General features: G+C 50.5%; 1 protein-coding gene across 4 annotated transcripts in view; it reads right to left on the bottom strand.

Moving 5' to 3' along the window:
* The window catches only part of SUSD6 (sushi domain containing 6), a 79,394-nt gene extending 76,945 nt beyond the window's left edge, over positions 1-2,449 (bottom strand). The window contains exon 1 of one of the 4 annotated variants that reach the window (XM_027459462.3): positions 2,255-2,449. The gene's annotated coding sequence lies outside the window, so the exon portion shown is untranslated. Of the gene's footprint in view, positions 1-818; positions 966-1,479; positions 1,499-2,254 lie in introns of those variants that run through there. The other 3 variants (XM_027459460.3, XM_038179581.2, XM_013101456.5) reach the window with 3 other exon arrangements.
* Positions 2,450-10,824: the final 8,375 nt, after the last annotated feature.

The raw sequence follows: 10,824 nt of genomic DNA on the forward strand, positions 1-10,824 counted from the left end.
GGCTATCTCTGAAAACACCCTGCCTGCAGCCTGCACCACAGAGTGAAAACACCACGCTTCCTGCGAGAGAGCACCAGTTTCCAGTGCTGGTACCAAAGCAAACAGCACACAAACGCTGGTGCAAGTATTTCTTGCTGTACACAAAAGCTCGCTTCCTGAAATTTATACCAAGCGTCTCCACTGCTTAAGCTTACGATCACCTTTCTGTTCAGCAAAGAAGCCTGCTAGCAGAGTCCAGGAAAATGCTACATGACTACAGAAAGGCAAAGCCTGGAGAATTACCCAGAAGGACTGAAAGACAGAGAGCACTTCTTTGAAGCCATCTACCTGTCCCCAGCTACTACCCCTGCGCTGGGGGTTCAATCACTGCACCTGGAATAATTCCATTTGCACCCAGAGCAGCTTCAAAACAGATTAAATGTGTACGATGGCATTTCAAGAGACCTGACACTTGTCACGACGGTTGGATAAACATAATTAGAGACTACTGTATTTCTGGCAAGAGAAATCCCCCGCGACTGATACCGCACTACGAGCAAACATCTTTGCTACACATGCATTAAGTCTTCCCCTTTCCTGCTCTAAGAAAGGCCTGCGTGTCTCTACTCACATGCTCCTGAAGCAGAAATCCACCCCCGCTGCCCCCTGCCCCCAAATCTTTCAGGAGAGCAGCCTGCAGAAGCCCAATGAGCTGGGATCAGCTGCCTGCTGCAGCCTACCGGGGCTCAGCAGCCACGGGCAGCCCCTGCAGCTGGCAGGGAGCTCGGCAGGAAGAGGGCTGGAAAACACAGGAGGAAGGAGACTTGCGAGAAACTGACCTTTCACGCAGATCCTTGCAGGCTGCTCTGGGAAGATAGGAGATTAGCGAGAACAAATACAAAGGAAGAAAGGAGGAAAAATAAAAAAAGACAGCGGTGGCCTGACACAGACTGTGGGTGCTGTGTGAAACCTGCCTGCGCTGACGGGGGCTGGCAGCTTTTATCTGTTTCCTCACAAAAGCAGAACAAGAGACGCATCTGGGTGGCGGGGCAGCTGGTAGGTGTGGTATGAGCAAATACGGTGATAAAAAAGGAGAAGTGATGCAAGGGGAACAGCCGCAGACAGAAACCCAAGCAGTTAAGGGGCTGCACGGCGAAGGAGCTGAGGTTATGACCACTACAGATTGCTCTTGCTGCAAGCCGAAGCAGCTCTCCAGGCAGGAATAAAGCAGCTGGAAGCAGGCGTGATCAGAAGACAGAACTAATCCCATCAAAACCACTACGCTGCGGGCAGGACAAACCTCCAGCGACTTCGGCACCCGCTGCTTGCCGGTTCCCCCAGCAGCTCCCGTGAGCTCCAGCAACCTTCACACGCTGCTGGGAGCTGCCTGGGAGCTGTTTCAGCAGCTCAAGGACACCCAGCCCTCCCCAAAGACCACAGGTGGCCGATTTGCATGACAGCAGAGAGAAGGTGGCAGAACCAAATCCCCCCGCTACCTACCGTAAGGCAGCTGGGAAATTTCAGCTTGCAGGTCATTACTTTCCCAGGCTTTGAAACATCTGCATATGCTAAAAGCTGTGAAAGCAGCAGCCCGGGGACGACCGGGTTTTTGCAGGGACTGCTCCAGGATGAGGCTGTGGCTTCGCTGTCATGTGCTACCCTGCTCTGCCAGGAGCTGCAATACCACCAGGCGATGACAGCCACCTTCGGCTTTAAAAGCCGGCCAGAGAGGCAGCCAGATTACATTACGGGTCTTCCAGGCACACTGCCTTCATTCCAGCCCCCCCTTACAGAAACCTGCCTCCTTCCAGGCAGCACTCCCCTCCCTGCCGCTCCATAAAACACCCGTTTATGTAACGAGCGGCTTGCGGAGGGCAGAGCAGTCTCCAGGAGAGGAAGAAGTTTATTTTCTTCCCGGAGCTCCGCTCACCAAGCCCTGACCGGCAGCACCACGCGGGTTATAACCAGGCAGGAGCGTGCCCCGCAGCGCTGCCAGTGGGAACAGAGCTGTGCCGGGGCAGGTCCCGGCCGGGGGGAGCCCCCTCTGCACAGCACCTCGGGGGGCTGCGGGGGAGAACAAAAGGGGAGAGGCACCGGAGCGCCTGCTGAAGGGCAGGCACTGCCCTCCCCGCACAGCCCGGCCGAGGAGGAGGAGGAGGAGGAGGAGGAGGAGGGGTGCTGGAGGAGACCCATGCGCCCCCCGTTCACAACTTTTCCCCCCGCTGCCCTCCCCGCGCCCCCCTTTCCGCGGTGAAACCCAGCCGCGCGCCCCCACCTGCCCTCCGGCAGCAGCTCCCGCCGCGGGACGAAGGACGGAGCACGGCCACCGCTCCCGGTCCCGGTCCTGCTCCCGGCCCCGCTGACCGGGCGCGGGGCTGGGGCTGGGGCTGGCGCTGGGCGGCCGCGAGTCCCGGAGCCGCCGACCCGCGACCACGACGCCGCCGCCAGGTCCCGCCCCGCCGCCGCCGCGCGCCGCCGCGCCACACGGCCCGCCCCGAGCCCGCCGGGCGGGGACAAGGGCTTAAAGGGGCCGCGCGCGCTCTGCTCCGCCGGGGGTTGGGGCGTGTGGGTTTTTATTATTATTATTTTTTATAAACTAATTTATTTTTTTTTTTTCAGGAGGATTTGCTACGCTGCATCGGCACAGCTGTTTCCAGCGTCGGAGTGGAGTGGAGTGGAGTGGATTGATGAATAGGAATAGGAATAGGAATAGGAATAGGAATAGGAATAGGAATAGGAATAGGAATAGGAATAGAACCAATTGGAATGGAATGGAATGGAATGGGAAAAAAAAAAACAACAACAACAAAAAAACACAATAGAATTGAACAGAATGCAACGGAATGGAATAGAATTAGAACAGAACAGAATGAAATGGAATAGAATGGACTAGAACAGAAGAGAGTAGAGAAGAAATAGAATAGAAAAGAAATGGAATACAAAAGAAATTGGAAAGAAAAGAAAAAAGAGAAGAGAAGAGAAGAGAAGAGAAGAGAAGAGAAGAGAAGAGAAGAGAAGAGAAGAGAAGAGAAGAGAAGAGAAGAGAAGAGAAGAGAAGAGAAGAGAAGAGAAGAGAAGAGAAGAGAAGAGAAGAGAAGAGAAGAGAAGAGAAGAGAAGAGAAGAGAAGAGAAGAGAAAAGAAAAAAAGAAAAGGAGTAGTTTGGTTGGAAGGGACCTTGAAAATGACATTACATTACAGCCAGGTGCAGAGTGCTTGGAAATCCACAGGCACCGCTATAGGGTGCGTAAGGCAAACAATGGCTGCACTGAGGGATAATGCCAATTTCGCTAAGGAAGATCACTGAGAATAGAATAGAGAAGTTCATTTGGAAGGGACCCTCAAAGATCATGGAGTCCAGCTCCCTGACCACCTCGGGGCTACCCAGAAGTTAAAGCACGTTACTGAGGGCACTGTCCAAACACCTCATGTCTGCTGGCTTGTCCAGGGCATTAACCACCTCACCAGGACACCTGTTCCAGTCCCTGACTATGGTAAAGGCATTTTTTCAGCCAGCAGCCAATGCTCCAGAGGAATTTAAGAAGAGATTGGACTGTGCGCTTAGTCACATGGTCTGAACTTTTGGGTAGACCTGTGCGGTGTCAAGAGTTGGACTTGATGATCCTTAAGGGTCCCTTCCAACTCAGGATGTTCTATGATTCTATGAATTCAACAGGAAGCACCTGCCCCTGGCCTTGGGGAAGGTCCGTGTCCCCCAGCAGCCCCCTCACACCCATGGTTTGATACCAGCTGAGGCAGCATGGTGCTGGGCAGCCAGGTGGCTGATGAGTGCCCAGGGCTCTGAGCTGCACCATACAGAGCACAGGAGGGCACTTTTCCCAAAGCATTTTGCTTTCACTAGCTGAGCACATGAAGCCCATGGGCAGCTGACACCACAGGCAGGTCACAGCGATTGAAGCAGGAACTCATCCCCAGGCCAGCGGTCACAGTCCCACTGGCAGCCCCAGCCTGAGGAAACACGGCCTGGACCCCATGGTGGATCCTACAGACACTCTTCATGTTCAACAGGGCACTGCTCGTTTCTTCATACTCAGGGCAGGCGCTCCAGCTGTTCAGAAAGGATGCAGAAAGAGAAGCTCACGGCCAGCAGGGTGCTGCAGCAAGGCCCAGCTCGCAGCCCCAGAGCCCCTAGGGATGCGGGGCTTGGAGCCATGCAACGCATGTCATGTACGGAGAGGCCTGAACCGAAGGAGCCTGCAAGAAAATCCTCTCCTGGAAACTACCCAGAGCTTTTCTCTCTGAGGGAAACAAACGAGGCCTTAATTAATTTTCTTTCAAATACAGCAAATTGACTTCTGCTCCAGTTGTGCTAGATTCAAGCCACTCAGCACAATGGTATTAATTCCACTTCACTTAAGGGCTAAATGTTCAGAGCAAGGAAAAGGGAGTTTCCTGTACGTCTTGTTCGCATTGAAGTCAACAACCAAACCACGCCGGCTTTCAGGGCAGCAGCTTCTTCAGAGCCTGCGTTTCTGAGGGTGGCTGTGACATGCCTCTGGGTTAGCACGGCACAACGCGGGGTGCATTAAAGGCACTGCATGGACAAGTTGTCTGTTCCCTTGTGGACTTTTAAAGATCTACCACATCCTGCCTCCGATTTCATTTTTAGAGGTCTTTTTTCAAAGATCTCTGTTAGAACACTAACAGGACACTTTCCTAAGGCTAGCCTAATGGTTCTCTGATCATCTTAACTACCTCCACCATCTCAAACTTCATATTTAGGCAGAGTAACAAAGCAAAGGACCGAATCTGTCCCTGTCTACTACCCATCATCCTAAACCCTTCCTTCTTTACAATGAGAACTACACATTCAGGTTCTCCCATGAAAAGCACCCAGTTTACTCACAGGTTCTCCTTTCATCAAAAACTATAATTAAAACATCAGCAACTGTTGACATATTCTTCTTCAAAATGAAAGATAGTTGTAAATATTTTTCTATTGCAGAGTAGATTTTTGTTATGGGACATTTGTTAACTTCTTGGATTCTGATCTGTGCTTTCCACATGACCTTGCATCGTCTGGCTACATACAGTGACTCTGTATACCTCAAGGAAGTGGTAGATCTTCATTTTCTTTCAATAAAAACTCAGCACTTTTTAAGCTGCAAAGCTGTATATTAAAACAACTGTCCACTGATTTTCATATTTCCTGAGACTAAATCTGGCATAAAAACTGCCTGCAAGCATGGTCAGTGTTAGGAAGATTTCCTTCCAGAGGTCCTCCAGCTGGCTTTATTCCCAGGTACCAGTCCATTAGAAAAGAAAAAATCTATTTGGCACCTTGTGCCATTGCAGTCTCTCACTTTTCAGGTGGAATGGTTTCCTTTCCCCAGGAGGTTTTGGTGACGTGGGACTTGGGTGGCAGGACATTAGTCTGTAATTAACCAGAAGCACTGCTGATGGAGTTTACCTCTCAATGCTGTACATGTAGTCAAGGAAGGCTTGGTAGCTCCGGTTCTCATTAACCAGTGTTTTATCAGCAGGGGCAGCTTTGCCCTGGGCAACTGCATCTCTGTGCGTGTGATGTGACTGCCCATGTGTGATCACTCTGCCCCTGTGAGTGTGATATTTTTCTTTAATTTCTCCTGACTTCTGCAGGCAGGCATCACAGGTTTAACACTTCTTTGCCTTTCTCCTCAGGCTGTAATTTACATCCATGCAGGCTGAGTGCAACCTCCTGTACACTCCATATGCGTGGCTATACACCTAACCAAGCGAGGAAGGGGCCAGCTCCCAACTCCTGACCCTGCTGCCCTTCACTCCCAGATGAGAGCAGCAGCAAGTGGCAAATCTCCTCCTGCTGCCTCCAAGCTCCTTGGCAATGCACCATTAAGCAACACTAATCTAGGAATGCATGATTAGCTCATATTTAGACCAGGACATTAAATGCTATACCATGGAAAATTATGTTTTGGTGGTGGCTCCTGTAAGGGAAATAAGGAGGGATGGAATATTTTTGCAGTTGCCCTGGAGATATGAGGGAAGTACACCTAATCGATAAAATCCGTGCCATGGTCAAGGTAGAAATCATACAGGAAGAAGAGAAAGAGTCTTTTAGTATTGGGCTAATAAACACCTGAGATTAATTAAAAGTAAAACAATTTAAAATCTCCAGTCTTAATCTAACAGTTTATTCTCTTTGATTACACTTAGCATTTTGCTCCCCCTGAAGAATGTCACCAGCAATGTCATATTTCACTGTTCTTCAATAGTTTCACGTTGTGATTTCCAGGCTGTGCTAGAATAAATAGCACAGCTTAGAAACTGAAACAGCATGGAAGACCGATCATTTGCTCAAAAACAACAGTTTTCAATTAAATGAATGGAATGTAATTGCATTTCAGCTTCAGCTTGAAAATGTAACTGGAGTTAACATGCATTATTCGTGTTGATTTTATACTCAATAGCTCATGCTTCTTAGAGACAGTTTGGTGTCAGTGCTTGCTCCTAACCTTATTGGTAATGGGGTTACAATAGTGGTAGGACCCCAATCAGGGATCAGAAACCCCTTGCTCTAGGTGCTGAACATCACTTCCATAAAGGCATTCCCTGCCCAAAACTAAGTGCCACACTACAGCCCTGCCTACAGTATGGATATTTCTGCACATGGTACAACGAGGTCTGTCCAGACTGGATTTTGATGAACATTAAAATTAATAAAACCCAACAGAAAATTTGCCTTTTCCCTAATGAAAAAAGCAAACCACAGAATTTCTATATGGACTCCAGTGCTACACTCTGACCTCTCACATAACACAGTCCTTTAGACATCCTCACGCTCGTTTCTGAGTGATTCATCTATTTGTTTGCCGCATCTTCAGTCTGCTCTGTGACCTTGGGGAAAATCTAGCCTCCGTGATTCACTATGTGCAAGCACACCACAACACCCTCATGACTGTGAACTCTCCACAGCAAGCTCAGCCTGACCAGGAGAACTGGACGCACGAGGGTCAGCATCATCATCTCCAATTTGGTTTGGTCCAAAACATGCCAGTATTCTAATTTCCCCAAAAATAGCCACTGGCAGTGGAATATCCCCAAAAGCAAATAAAACCTACTCCCACATCTATACTTGTTTCCATGGAAATATGCAGTGACAAAGTTTTTTCCTTCATTTTCAAAATTCTGTCTGCCAGCCTACCGTATTTTTTCACGCAGCCCAGGTAGCTGCATAGGTTGTACCCAAACACAAAGAGTACTGCAGGTGTGCCAAACCTGCACAAAGCCAGGTAGGCAGCTGCTCGGCGCATCCCCAAGAAGCACCAATTAGATGCTCAGTAAGATGCTTTTTTGAGCAGAGATGAGATGCCAAACAGCACACTGTAGCATTATGCAACAAGATAAATGCTATTAACAACTCACCATCAGCACAGCTTATGTGCTAGCCTTAGACTCCGGCTTTACATTACAGGGAAAGACATTGTATTTGTAATACAAGTCTGTCCCCAGTGGCTGACAAACATTTTGCTGCTGGTGGTGGCTCTGCACTGTGTCCCACCATATGTTGCTGTCTCCAGCTACCCCCTCATGCCCCATCTCTTTTCTGTGTCCCTGTTCGGTGCATCTGTCCAGCCAGAGGCTCCATTTCCCTAGGGACACATAAAGTGGCCGAGAGCCAGCCGCAGATGACAGCAAGAAGCAGAGCCTCTGGGCTACGAGCAGTAGGGATGATTCCTTGGCTTGGGACAGTTGGTTTGCAACAGCCTGGCGGGGGGCTGCAGGAAAGTGCCTGCCACCCTGGGCAGGAGGGAGGCTTTGCCTGCATCGTATGGGCAGGCAGTTTGTGGAACAGGAGGAAAGCAAACACCCATCCTGCCACCTGCAGAGGAGAGGAAAGCCAGGCTGTGCCACATCCACAAGCAAAGCAGAAGCAGGGAGTGACAAAACAAGAGGCCAAGCACGGGAGAGGATAAAAGGAGATGGGACTGAAATCTCCCGGAGGAGGACTTTGGCTGTTGTCAGGTTGTCACACAAACATTGTGGCACACTGACCTTCAGTCCCTGGCTACCAAACAAGTCTCACAGGACTTCATAGTCAGCGTTAGCTTAGAGGAGGGCTGCAAAATGACTCAGCTGGGCAGGCTGTAGGACTGAAAGGAAAGGGTGATGGCAAGTGGCAAGGGACGGTTCAGAGGGAAGGCACCAAATGTGTCATCGGGATGGGGATTGGTAAGACCTTAGACTCAGTGCCTCATGAAAGTCTTGAACTGGTACAAAAAGCTTGCAGCTGACAGAGGAAGGCTGTGCTGCAGACACTCTGCTGTGTCTGGGAGTGGTGCAGGAGCTGCCCCCATGCTTCTCACACTCTGCTCCCCAAGGCTGTCACCTTCTCCCATCCCCAGGGCTCAGGAAGGAGCAGGACTGATCTGGTGCAAAACCAAGAGGAGTCTGAATGGAAGAGAGCATGGTGAGAGCTGGAGTGGCTGCACAATAGCTAGGTCAGGGCCCTCCCAGCAACGGTTTAAACAACATGAGAAAGAGAAAGCAGAAATTGCAAACCAGACTGAGACAGGAGTCCATGTGGAAAACAACAGCTAGTTAGCAAGGAGGAAAAATATCACCAGCTAATATCCCTATGGCAGAGGGGGGAACAGTCCAAATGTGCTGAGAGAGCCTTAGGAGAGCTAGCAAATTAGAGAAGGGGAGACATGAGAAGGAGAAAGGCACCGGCACCAGGGCTGCGTACACAGATGCTCTGCAGGAGCCCACTGGCAGCAGTGGCCAGGAGGGCCTGACGCGCTGGCAGGAGCTCAGAAGAGAGGCGATAGCTGGTTGCACAACCGCGGGGAATCAGTTCACAGCGAGGATATGTTTTCCTTGGCTCTGGAGGGATATGGAAACGGTTTACAAACATTTGTAAGGCACAAACCCAAGCAGTAGAGAGGTGTTTAGCCAAAAAAAAAAAAAAAAAAAGGCAAATTACTTACAAGAGAAGATAAAATAAAAAATAAAAATAAAAAATAAAAATAAAAAGAAGAAAAACGGAAGCAGAAAGTAGCTAATAACAGTTTACCAAGGAGCTCTCGTAGATTGTGAAATAGCTCTTCCAAGGAGACTGGGGAAAAACCCAAGTATAGGCAATTTTAAAGCTGGACTGGAAAAGATTAATTAATACATGTGCAATGAAGAGCACACAGAAGAATTTGTCAGCATGATATAAATATTTCCACCTCCACTATCTGTAGTCACGATTTTCCATTGCCCGGCATCTCTAGCTATCATTAACAGCGATGCAAGGGAGGAAATTGTTTATTAAAGCAGGAGGCTACCCTTACAGTACTGCTCAGCCTGCATGCGTAGATTTCTCTCATTTCCAAAGAAAAGAGAATTAGGGTTTATAAGCACATAAGGGAAAATGACTCATTAGCAGTGATCCTCTACAGCTCCTCCAGAGGTCTCCTCCTGCCCCATCCCCGGTCTCCCTTATCCTGATGAGATGGGGACATGACTCTGTGTTTAGACAGCATGTGTTAATATCTCCTAAAGTCATTTCTGCCTGGTTCTCAAGCTTTCTGATAACTTCCCTTCCTCTTGCATTTAGGAGACCGCTTAGGGGAACCCTAAAGATCAAGGCCCAACTGCAGCCCCGTTGCAGGCTGAAACAGCAACCTGTCAAAAGCCCCAAGAAACCCTCACCTTACCTGGCATGCACACTTACCAGCTTAGTATTTTCCATAAAAAAGAACACAGCCACAGCTCGACAGCTACCGTGCTGCAGCTGTTATTAATGGTTAGCACCATCAGCCAGTGGGCTGGGCTCTTCAGACAGCAGAAAACTCTTGCCTGGCCTGAGGATTTTTCACATAACTGATCACCAAGCTTTATAACCATCCCCTACAGACTATGATGATGATGAATGAATGAAATTAGATAAGTCAATATGGTTCATTGCCGGAGTTTGCCCACTCACTGCAGAAGCATCATCACTGTGTGTGTCCATCGGTACAGGGGATGAGCTCGATTCAAAGTCTACCCACACAGTATGAAACCACCACTGGGCTGCAGCTCTCAGCTACCTCACAAGGACTCCGTAGCCCTTTCCTGGCTCTTTCTGTCTCTCTCTATCCTTGCCTTGGGCCATCCTGGAAGCCCCTTGATGAGTGCCTCATCCTTCCTTATTAAAACACAGCAGATTAAGCTGCATCTTAGCAGTTAAATGACAGATTGCAGAAAAACACCGAAGTAACACAGAGCATTTGCTGCTGCTGTCCTCTGCCTGACTAAACCAGTTGCTCCACTGTGTGGCACAGATGCTCTGCAGCTCCGCTACCAGCGATGATGCCCTCTGTGCTGAGCGGTACTTCTACCTCTGCTGAGCCCCGGATGCCTGTAGGCAGAGCAGGTCTGAGATAACTGTGAGGAGCCTGTTCCAAGTGGGTGCTGCGCTGCCTCCAGCACCGCTCGAGTGCCCTCCGCCTCGGTCCTGGCGCATCCCAGCAGCGAGCAGCATCTTGCGTTAGCACTACAGGGCAGGGGGTCGTGCCTGCAAACCGCTGTGCGCCGAAATCTGAGCTCTGCACTCTCCACCCCAGCCCTGACACAAATCCCCTAAGTGCCCCAAGGCGGGCACCTTCATCCCTGGGGGCCCCGTTCGCCATCTGTAGCCCCGCGCTGCCCCCCTCCTGCTGGCACCCCCTTGCCCTTGCTCACACCGGCAGCAAAGCGGGGGGCACAGCCGGAGGGCGCCCGAAGGACGAGCCCTGCGGGGCGTGTGGGGGCCGCCAGGGGACACCCCCGGCCGGCCCCAGCGCAGCGCGGGGGCTTCGGGGCGGGTCCCCCCGGGGCGGGTCCCCCAGGTGCCCGCCCCCGTGCGGGAGCGCGGCTCG

The sequence above is a fragment of the Anas platyrhynchos genome, chromosome 5, assembly GCF_047663525.1.
Source record: "Anas platyrhynchos isolate ZD024472 breed Pekin duck chromosome 5, IASCAAS_PekinDuck_T2T, whole genome shotgun sequence".
NCBI classification, from domain to species: Eukaryota; Metazoa; Chordata; class Aves; order Anseriformes; family Anatidae; genus Anas; species Anas platyrhynchos.